This window comes from Zingiber officinale, chromosome 6A (assembly GCF_018446385.1).
Source record: "Zingiber officinale cultivar Zhangliang chromosome 6A, Zo_v1.1, whole genome shotgun sequence".
In the NCBI taxonomy this organism is placed as follows: domain Eukaryota; kingdom Viridiplantae; phylum Streptophyta; class Magnoliopsida; order Zingiberales; family Zingiberaceae; genus Zingiber; species Zingiber officinale.
Genome location: NC_055997.1, coordinates 43,980,250 through 43,990,548, shown reverse-complemented (window position 1 = coordinate 43,990,548; position 10,299 = coordinate 43,980,250). Strand labels below are relative to the sequence as shown.

General features: G+C 40.8%; 1 non-coding gene across 1 annotated transcript; it reads right to left on the bottom strand.

Annotated features, from left to right (window-relative positions):
- Positions 1-5,154: 5,154 nt before the first annotated feature.
- On the bottom strand, positions 5,155-5,260 carry LOC121998865. The gene has a single exon (XR_006116655.1). It is a non-coding gene; the product is annotated as a small nucleolar RNA R71 (small nucleolar RNA).
- Positions 5,261-10,299: the final 5,039 nt, after the last annotated feature.

The window sequence follows — 10,299 nt, the reverse complement described above, 5'->3', positions numbered from 1 at the left end:
TAGTTTTGGAGACTGTTTGACGACATCGACTATATGCGAAGTTCAGTAAGTGTGCATTTTGGCTATCCTCGGTCGATTTTTTGGGACATGTGGTGTCTAGCCGAGGTATTTCTATAGACCATCAGAAGATCGAGGCTGTCACCAGTTTGGAGCGGGCGAAATCAGTGTAGGAGATCCGTAGTTTCCTAGGATTAGTCGGAGATTACAGACGATTCATTGAGGGTTTTTCTCACATAGCTATGCCGCTGACATGCCTTACCAGGAAAGGCGTGAAGTTTACTTGGTCAGAAGCCTACGAGACCAGCTTCTAGAAGTTGAAGGGGAGATTAGTGTTGGCACCAGTTTTGGTTTTACCTTCTAGAGAGGATAGATTCATACTATACACCAACGCTTCTTGACAGGGTTTCGGTGCTGTTCTTATGCAGCACAGCAGGGTAGTCTCCTTTTCTTCTCGTTAGCTGAAGGAGCATGAGAAGAACTACCCAGTACATGATTTGGCGTTGGCTGCTATTATCTTTACTTTGAAGATTTGGCGACATCATCTGTATGTATTACTTTTGAGATTTTCACTGATCATAAGAGTCTCAAATATCTTTCCACTTAGAAGGAACTCAATCTCCGACAGAGGAGATGGATGGAGTTCCTAAAGGATTATGACTGTACTATTAGCTACCACCCAGGGAAAGCTAATGTGGTTGCTGATGCACTTAGCCGGAAGACCGGAGTGACTTTAGCATGTCACCTAGTTTTGGTCACAGACTTGATTCAGAGTTTCTCCGAGTTTGGCCTTGAGGAGTAGGGATGAACAGAGCAGGGTATTCTCGTTACCATGGTTGCTCAGTCGTCAATCAGGATGAGGATTTGAGAGGCCCAAGCCGGTGATCAGCGCTTATAGTTCATTGATAGCCAGATAGCTTCCGGGTAGCGGACCGAGTTCACGCAAGATGAGGAGGGCATTATTTATTTTCGAGGCAGGTTTTGCATACCTCAATCTCTCCCAGTCTTGCAGGAGCTACTTCAGGTGGCTCATCACTCTTGATTTGCTATCCATCGAGGCGGGGCTCGTATGTATCGAGACTTGAGACATTCCTACTGGTGGAACGACATAAAGAAAGACATCGTGGAGTTTGTAGCAAGATGTCTTATCTGTCAGCAGGTGAACGTTGAGCACCAGAGATCTGTCGGATTACTTCAGAGGATTCCAATTCCAGAGTGGAAATGGGAGCACATCACTATGGATTTTGTGGTGGGATTGCCTAGGACACGACGAGGCCATGACGCCATTTGGGTAGTCATTGACCGATTAACCAAATCCGCGCACTTCTTAGTGATTTGGAAGACCGATTCTCTGGATTGATTGACAGAGCTATATTGTCGGGAGATCATCATATTACATGGTGCCCTTTTGAGCATTATATCAGATAGAGACCCACGGTTCACTTCCCGATTCTGGAATAGTCTGCAGCAGGCCTTGGGCACACAACATTGATTCAGTAAAGCATTCCATCCACAGACAGATGGACAGTCAAAGAAGGCCATCAAGACATTAGAGGATTTGCTGAGGTCTTGTTTTATGGATTTCGGAGGCAGTTGGGAGGACCACCTGCCATTAGTAGAGTTCGCCTACAACAACAACTATCATTTGACTATCTAGATGACACCATTTGAAGCGTTGTATGGTAGCCCTTGTCGGACACCCACCCTCTGGGAGGAGGTTGGGGAGGCCCAGCTGCTAGGACCTCAGAGAGCTATGAAGGAGGCAGAGTTGGTGCGCATTATCAAACGGAGGACGTCCGAGGCGCTGGACCGTCAGAAGAGTTATGCTAATCGGAGACGTAGACCCCTAGAGTTCTCTACTGGTGACCATGTCTTCCTAAGAGTTTCAGCCATAAAAGGGGTGAAGAGATTTGGCCTCCGAGGTAAGATAGCTCCACGATACATTGGACCTTCCCAGATTTTGGAAAGGATTGGAGCGGTAGCTTATCGTCTGGCACTAACACCGCCTCTGGTAGGCATTTATGATGTATTCCATGTGTCTATGCTGAGGAGATACGTAGCCGACCCAGCACATGTTCTATAAGGTATACCAGTTCCCATTCAGCCTAACGTTACCTACGAGGAGGTTCTGGTATGGATTCTGGACCACAAAGAGCGTTAGTTGCGGAACAAGACTATCCAGTTGGTTAAAGTCAGATGATAATATCATTCTCACGAGGGGGCTACTTGGGAGCTCGAGGATACGATCCGATCTCGATACCCCTATCTTTTCACTTGAGGTATGTGAGTTAATTTCCGTTCAACATTTATATTGTTTAGCTATAGTTAGTACTTGCTGATAGTAAATATTGAATATTTGGGGATCAAATTTTTATTAGTGAGGGAGAATGTAAAATATGACACCTAAATATATCCTTAAGGGAATTTTTCTGAATTTTTAGAATTTTTTTGGGATTTTTTCGGAGCTCGTATAACGAGTTTAAGGGGGATCAATTATTTGGCCACAGGGAAGCCTATTTAAGCTACCCATTTATACGAGGAAAAGTTTTATTTTTCTTTTCATTTTTCCCTTTTCTTTTTCTTCTCTTCATCACTGAACTCGTGCCCTAATCTTCCCGATCACCATCCCTTCTTCTCCACTCTTCTCTTCTTCTCCACTACGACTCCTACATTCGACGGTGCCGCCTCGACGTCTCACCTTCCACGCGTACAAAACGGCCAAAGAGTCAAGCCATTTCTCTCCTTCTTCGCCTAGCCTCTGCCGAACCTTCTTGTAGCCGACACTGATTTTCTCTCTTTCCCCTTCTCTCCCGATCTCCCATGCACCGACGCTGTGCTAAAACACCACCGTCTGAGTTCTAGTCTCCTTCTTCGGAGTCATCCTATGCACGGAAGTGTCAATCCCTAGATGAGCCCTTGTCGATCTCCCCGACTCACGGTCCATCGTCGGTCACCCATGGCGATCTCACGGCCCATCATCGGTCACCCGTGCCTACCGCCAACTGACAGCGACCTTCCCCTTCACGAGAGACTAGATCGGTGACGCAACTGACCCTTCGTTCAGCCACGTTCCCTAGCCTCTAGTCGTGTTCCCTAGCCTTCGTATTCAATGTCGGAAAGGGGCATACTGCACTGATCTTTGCCAGGGCAGGTCGCGACCAGCGCCACGGCGACCACGATTTGTCACCATCGACTCACGACCGCTCGTCGCAGCCACGTCCGAGTCCTAGTAGGTTAGAGTTGATCATGAGCGGCTTTCCAGATAGTTGCTTTCTTCTTCAGTGCTTTGGTATCGATCTACTGCCGGCGACCTGCTCCTTGCTGATCTCAACAGCCGTTAGGCCTAGTCGTTGGTGAGGGAACATCTGAATGGGTAAGTCCACTGGTTTGGATTTTGATTTAGGTTTTGATATTATTATGCAAAATTGTGGACTCCCTGGTAGTGGTTCCTGGGTATAGACGACCACAAATCTTTGGCAGTGATATCTTTCGGCAAGTATTTCTTCAACAGCTGCTTTACCTAGCGGTGGACCAACAGAAGCTACTTGAGTTGAGGTAAGGGTAAAGAAATTTATCTTTGCTGTAGATTACACCTCGAATTAAGGTTCTTCTTGTCTTCAATTCTTTCCTCAGTTTCTATGGGGTAGAATCTTTGTTCTAGGAAGGAGGGAGTAGATGTAATTTAATGTAAGATTCATGGGTTTGTCATCTTCTAGATTCAAGGATATTGTATTGTTTTGTATCAATCAATCTTGTATGGATGTTATGTTTTGTGCCTAATTACCATTTTTGATTGGTTGTTTGTATTTCTTGTGGAATCTTGCTAAGGAATTTGCTAAATTGTATGATCGAGGGGGTCGTGACAAGGCTGCCTCACAGACCTTTTAGGGAATTACATTTAGGGATAAAGCAAGAATATACAAAGAAGTTGGACGAATTGATACACTTAATTCTATATCTTAAGGTGAGTTGATTAGTGATGTGTTTCTACGTCGTATGTCCGAGGGGCATCGTGATAGGGCTGCCCCGCTAACGGACCTCATAGGGATCATAACTCTTTGATTACTTAAGGTTTAGATTTGAGTCCTTGACCGATGTTTTCTGCAAAAAATAACCGGTGACTTCTTATGAATACATTACAATTGAGGACAAGATTTGGTAGATTACATTACATTGATGAGTATCACAAAGAAACCAAGACTCCTAGAACCTTATTAAAACTGAATTCTTGCATTTAACCCTTACATCTATTCTTTAGTTGTAAATGATCTTTTAATCGTTTTTTTAGCTAATTCGCCTTAGAGACATCTTTAGTGATTGTAACCAGTCCCTGTGGATACGATATGCTTTATTATTACTGACGATGTAACCGTACACTTGCGGTTCGTAACAAGTTTTTGGCGCCGTTGTCGGGGACTGCGCTTATAACATTAGGGATTATCAATTGAGTTAGACTAAACTTTTCTTTTCTTTTCTTACATCTTACTTGTTACTAATTTTCTTATTCTACTTTGCATTCTTTCATTGCATTCTTTCATTACATTTTTTTAGTCATTGTATTCTTTCATTCATTTATTACATTGTTCTTTAATTCTTTTTGTAAACTGAATTCTTTCTATTCTTGTATTATTTTCTTTTCTTAGAATCAAATTCTTTAATCTTGTTCTTATATGTGAAGATCTAACCTTGCAGGAGAATTACTTCCTCTTGATCCCAAGATTGATAGAACATTTCATAGAAGGAAAATCGTGCAAAGACATCAAGAAGAACAAGAACAATCAACAATGGCTAATAGACCAATTAAGGATTATGCAACTCCTTATGTTAGAGGGTTTCACTCAAGTATTACAAGACCCTCTGTAGAAGCAAATAACTTTGAGATCAAGCCTGCAATAATCAATATGGTGCAGCAGAATTAATTTGGAGGTGGACCACATGAAGATCCTAATAAGCATTTGGAGGTCTTCTATGAAATATGCGGTACCATGAAAATCAGCGGGGTTCCTTCAGAAACAGTTAGACTATTACTGTTTGGGTTTTCTTTAAGGGATAGAGATAAACAATGGTTGAATTCCTTATCCCCAAATAGCATTACCACTTGGGAACAATGTGAGCAGTAATTCTTAAATAAATTCTATCCTCTAAGTAAGACAACTCATAAGAGAAATCTTATTGCAAGCTTCAGACAATCCGATTCAGAATCTTTATTTGAAGCATGGGATAGATACAATAATATGCTCAGACAATGCCCACATCATGATTTAGAGAGATGGTTGGTGTTGCACACTTTTTATAATGGTATTAACTATCATACGAAAGTGTCCTTAGATTCAGCAGCTGGAGGGGCACTTATCAACAAAAGTTTAGATGAAGCTGAAGAAATCATTGAGAGTGTAGCGCAGAATCATCACCAATGGGCAATAGAGAGGAGTGGAGTCTATTGTTATTCAAACCCAACAAAAGCATCAGGAAAATTTGATGTAGATGCAGTCACTCTGATGACTACAAAATTGGATGCTCTTACAAAGAAACTAGAAAATATGGGGACTAGCACTAATACAGTGAATGCCATAGTTTGCTGTTGTGAAACATGTGGAACTTCTAATCATTCTCAAGACTCATGTCCTTTGGAAGCTATCTCTACACAAATAAATCAGTTAGAAAAATGTGACACTATCATGGGTTTTAATCAAAGGCAGAACAATCCATATTCTAACACATACAACCTTGGGTGGAAGAATCATCCTAATTTCTCCTATAGAAACAATCAAGAAAAAGGACCATCCATGGGAGGCAAATATAATTTCCAATCTGGGCAACCAAATTTTCAGCAACAACAACAATCTTCTCAAGGCTATTAGTTTTCTAAAATTGAGAAGATGCTTGAGGAAATTATCTCTAATCAAAATGAAATGAAGCAAGACATTTTGAAGCTAAGTTAGAGAATAGATAATTCTGAAAAGCATCAAAAGATTTAAGATAGCTAAATTGGCCAACTAGCCTCATCATCTTCAAGAGTACCAGGGTAATTTCTTGGAAAATCTGATGTTAATCCAATAGAGCATAGCAATCAAATTGAGCATATGAGCGGATGGACCTTGGGGGATCCTCAAGTGACTGCTCCAAAAGGAATGAAATCTGAAGAAGAGCTCTCTCCTCCAACACTTGAACCAAATCAGATTCAAGGAAATGAGGAGAGTACCATTAAGGTTGAAGAGACTCTTCCACTAAACCAACAGAATCAAGTAATCCCTTTTCCTCAGAGATTAGTAATGCTAAAGAAGGATGAAGAGTTTGGTAGATTTTTGGATAAAGTCAAAGAAATTTGTGTTGAAGTGCCTTTAATTGATGAAATCCTACAAATTCCAAAGTTTGCCAAATTTTTGAAGGACATTTTGTCGAAAAAAAGAAGAAGGGGATATATTGAGACCATGACACTTACTGAGGAAAACATCGTTTTATTTGAGAAGAACATGTCCCCAAAGCTTAAGGATCTAGGAAGCTTTTACATTTCTTGCAACACAGGATCTGAATTCATAGAAAAAGCTTTTTGTGATTTAGGGACAAGTGTTAGCCTCATTCCCTATTCAATTTGTAATAAGTTAGGTCTCAAAAACATGAAACTTACTACCATGTCACTACAATTAGCTGATCATTCTTGCAGATATCCTATGGGTGTTATTGAAAATGTGTGAGTAGAGGTTGGTGGGATTACAATTCCCACATATTTTGTAGTTCTAGACATGGTAGAAGACCCGAAGATCCCAATCATATTAGGAAGACCCTTCCTTGCAACTGCTAGAGCAATAATAGATGTGAAAAATCATAAGCTTTCATTGGTAATCGGTAAGGAAAGGTTGGAGTATGATCTGTCTAACTCTTCTAACCATGTCTCTTCTTTTTTATTAAGTGTTCGCAGCGAGGCGGATACTTATCAACTTGAGGAGTGGAATTTCCATCCTTATGGGAGGCCATCGGATGAGGAACATGATCCGGCGAGTAATATTTTGGGAGGAGGCCTCCCAATAAAAATGAGAAATATGTTTGCCTTCCTAGGGCAAGGAAAAGAGAAGGGAACTAAGGAGAACGGTCGAGCTAAAGACCTTAAACAAGTGCTTCTTGGGAGGCAACCCAAGGGTTCCTTTAGTTTTCTTTGTTCAGTTGTAGTTTTTCATTTCATTAGTAGTAATTTTAAATTTGTGTTACTTTTGTTTTCAGGTTGAAATCTTGCTTCCATGAGCTGGCCATGACTTCTTCATGGGCATTGAAAGCATTGGAGAATCAGGGAAGGAGTAGAACTATCCTTTGGAACAAAACAGAGCTCGGTCGTGTGTCAAACATGACCATGTATGACATGTAGAGAAGGAGGGTTCATGGGCCGTGTCTCTAAGACACGACCGTGTAAGGAGTCCACAGAAGAAAAAATGGCCGCCCGTGTACTAGACACGGACATGTGATGATTCTAGAAGAGGAAATGTGCTCGGTCGTGTCCCACATACAACCATGTAAAAGTCCAGAGGAGGAATCGACATTGGTCATTCCATCCAGCACGGCCGTGTAAGGCTACCCGAAGAGGAAAAGGATGAGACCGTGTCTCACACACGACTGTGTGAGTTAGACCGAGAAGGAGATGGAGGTGGTTGTGCCAATTGGCATGGGAGTGCTGACCGACCCGACAAGGAGAGGGTCGGGGCTGTGTAGATCTACAGGGCCCGTGTAGAGCCATTTACCTTAGCCGTGTCTTAAAGACACGGCCAGACCTAGGCCGTGTCATCCATACACACCCTCAACCTCAAGGCATTCCTCTCTCCCAAACTCCTCTCTTCTTCAATCTCTCTTATAAACCTTCTCAGATCTAGATCTAAAACTCGTTTCTCTCCATAAACTTCATTCAAGATCTGAATTCTAAGAACACCTCTCTCTCTCTCCTATCTTCCAGATCCTTAACTCCTAGGCCCAAAGATCTTGTCTTTTAAGATCTATCCTCACAAAAACTTACTTCTCCAACAAAACAACACCTTTCCTTACTCAAGCATGACAACATGCCCAATATTTTGAAAAGACTTCGTAAAGAAAGCAGTGGATCAAGCGGAGGAAAAGAGCCAACCAAGGAAAAAGGGAAGCAACCAACAAAAGGGAAAGGAAAGAGGATTGCACGCGACGAAGGTAACGACAATGAATTCAATATTATTTTTAGAAATGAAGATCATAAGTCTAGATTTGAAATTTTTGTTAATAGAAAGATTGTGTGTACATGATATATGGACCCAACTATTTTGGACATGCTAGGAATTAGAGATGATGTAGATTGGATGATTGGGTCCCTTGATTGGAATGATATCATGTACACACATTTACCTACCTATCCTCGAATTATACTAGAGTTTCTGAATTCACTAGATGTCCACTTTGCTAATGAAGATGATTTTGTTGGCAAAATAACATTTAGACTAATAAACCAATAGTTTCAGTGGGCATTTAGTGATTTCAATAATTGTTTTGGATTGTCTACCAGTAACTCTCGTAGGGTTGACTCATGATTTAATTGGAATCATTTTTGGAATTTGATTACTAGATTAGATCAACCGTATGAGCCCTCTAGAGCTAAAGCTTCTAACATGCAAAACCCCATTTTTAGATACTTGCATCGTGTTATGAGTAAAACTATTTTTGGTAGAGGGGAAAGTGATGGAGTCATTAAGAAAGTAGAACTTTATGCTTTGTGGGCTATGCTACATAAGGTTGACTTCGATTATGGTTTTCATTTTTTGAAAACATTGGTGAGAGCTGGGAGGGCATCCTCGGGATCAATTGTTTTTGGTGGGTTGATTACTCAAATAGCTATAAATTTGGAACTTGATCTAGATGGGTTGAAGGTCGTTTATGGCAATGACATGATTGATATTGATACATGTCTTGCTATGAAAATGATTTGTTGGGATGAAAATGGTTTTGCCTTCCCTAGGAAGAATGATTTTCCTTTACCCTTTCCTTATCCCGAATGGACTTTTGTCCATGACCCTGCTAATTGGGTAATCACTGATAGAGATCCTGAGAATGTTCCTTCCATATCCGGAGACACAGAGCCCCACCTTGAGCCCTCATCATCTGGACATTCGTAGCTTTCTGATCATCCGGAACCTGCTAGGCACTCTTTTGCATATGGTACGGGTAGTTCCAAATTTGATTTCTCTGATTTTTGTGCATATCTAGACTCGCTTCATGAGAAGTAGGATGCCCAACGAGTAATGTTGGAAGGTCACTTTTCTTTATCAGACGACCAGTTTAGAGAGGTACAGAATCATTTTCAATTCACGAGGAATTTTCAGGGTCAAGTGGCCGAATTTGTTCAGGACTATGATATTGATCAAGCTAGAATGATAGAATTTATGCAGGGCATGAGTATTACAAGTCAACAAGTAGATGCTCTCTATGAGTATCATAGGATCCAGGTTTTCCCAGCTTTCCCATTGGATGTCCACGTAGACCTCCTTTCCCTCGTCCACCTCCACCACCATATTGATTTCATCGGAACGATGAAAAGTTTAAGTCGGGGGGGGGGGGGGGTCGTTTGTAAACCTGAAAATTTTTACAATTTTTTCTGCACTTTCAATTTGTTTTTGTTTTGCACTTGTTTTGTTTTGCTTGGATTGTTTTTGACAATCACTTGACTGTCTTTTGAAAAAAAAAATCTGTGGCATCCCCATTGAAGAAAACATCAATCCTCACTTTTATGCATACTTTTTCAAAAGAAAAATTGTTAACACATTCTTTATCTTGATTCATGATATTGTAAATGATGCTAGTATGTTTAGTGTACTTCTTTTCTCTATCTTGAGTTGCATGATGTGAGCTATGTATCATATAGAAATAAGTTTGAGTTTTGGCTTAACCTTAAGGATCTTACCTTCACTTCACTTAACTTGAACATGAATAGCTGATATCATTGAAATAGTCATGATTCATCCTATTTATTTAGTACTTAGTTTCTATGGTGATTTCTCAAACTTCATTTTGGCTACTGGATGAGGCTTGAATCTTGAAAGCTCATTTGGAAAATCAAAATATCCCAACTTTTGTGCTTATGAACTTATGTGTTTGAGTGTTGCACAATGCAATCACTTAATGAAAAAAAGGTGCATGATGATGAAAAAAAAAGGAAAAAAGGTGTTGAAAAAAAAGGGATATAAAAAACAATTGTCGTGAGTGGAAACTAGCAAATCACCCCTTTTAGACCGAGTTAGGTTATTGGGGAAATGACTTCTATGGTTCTCCTGATATCAAGCATGCCTTTAAGACCCT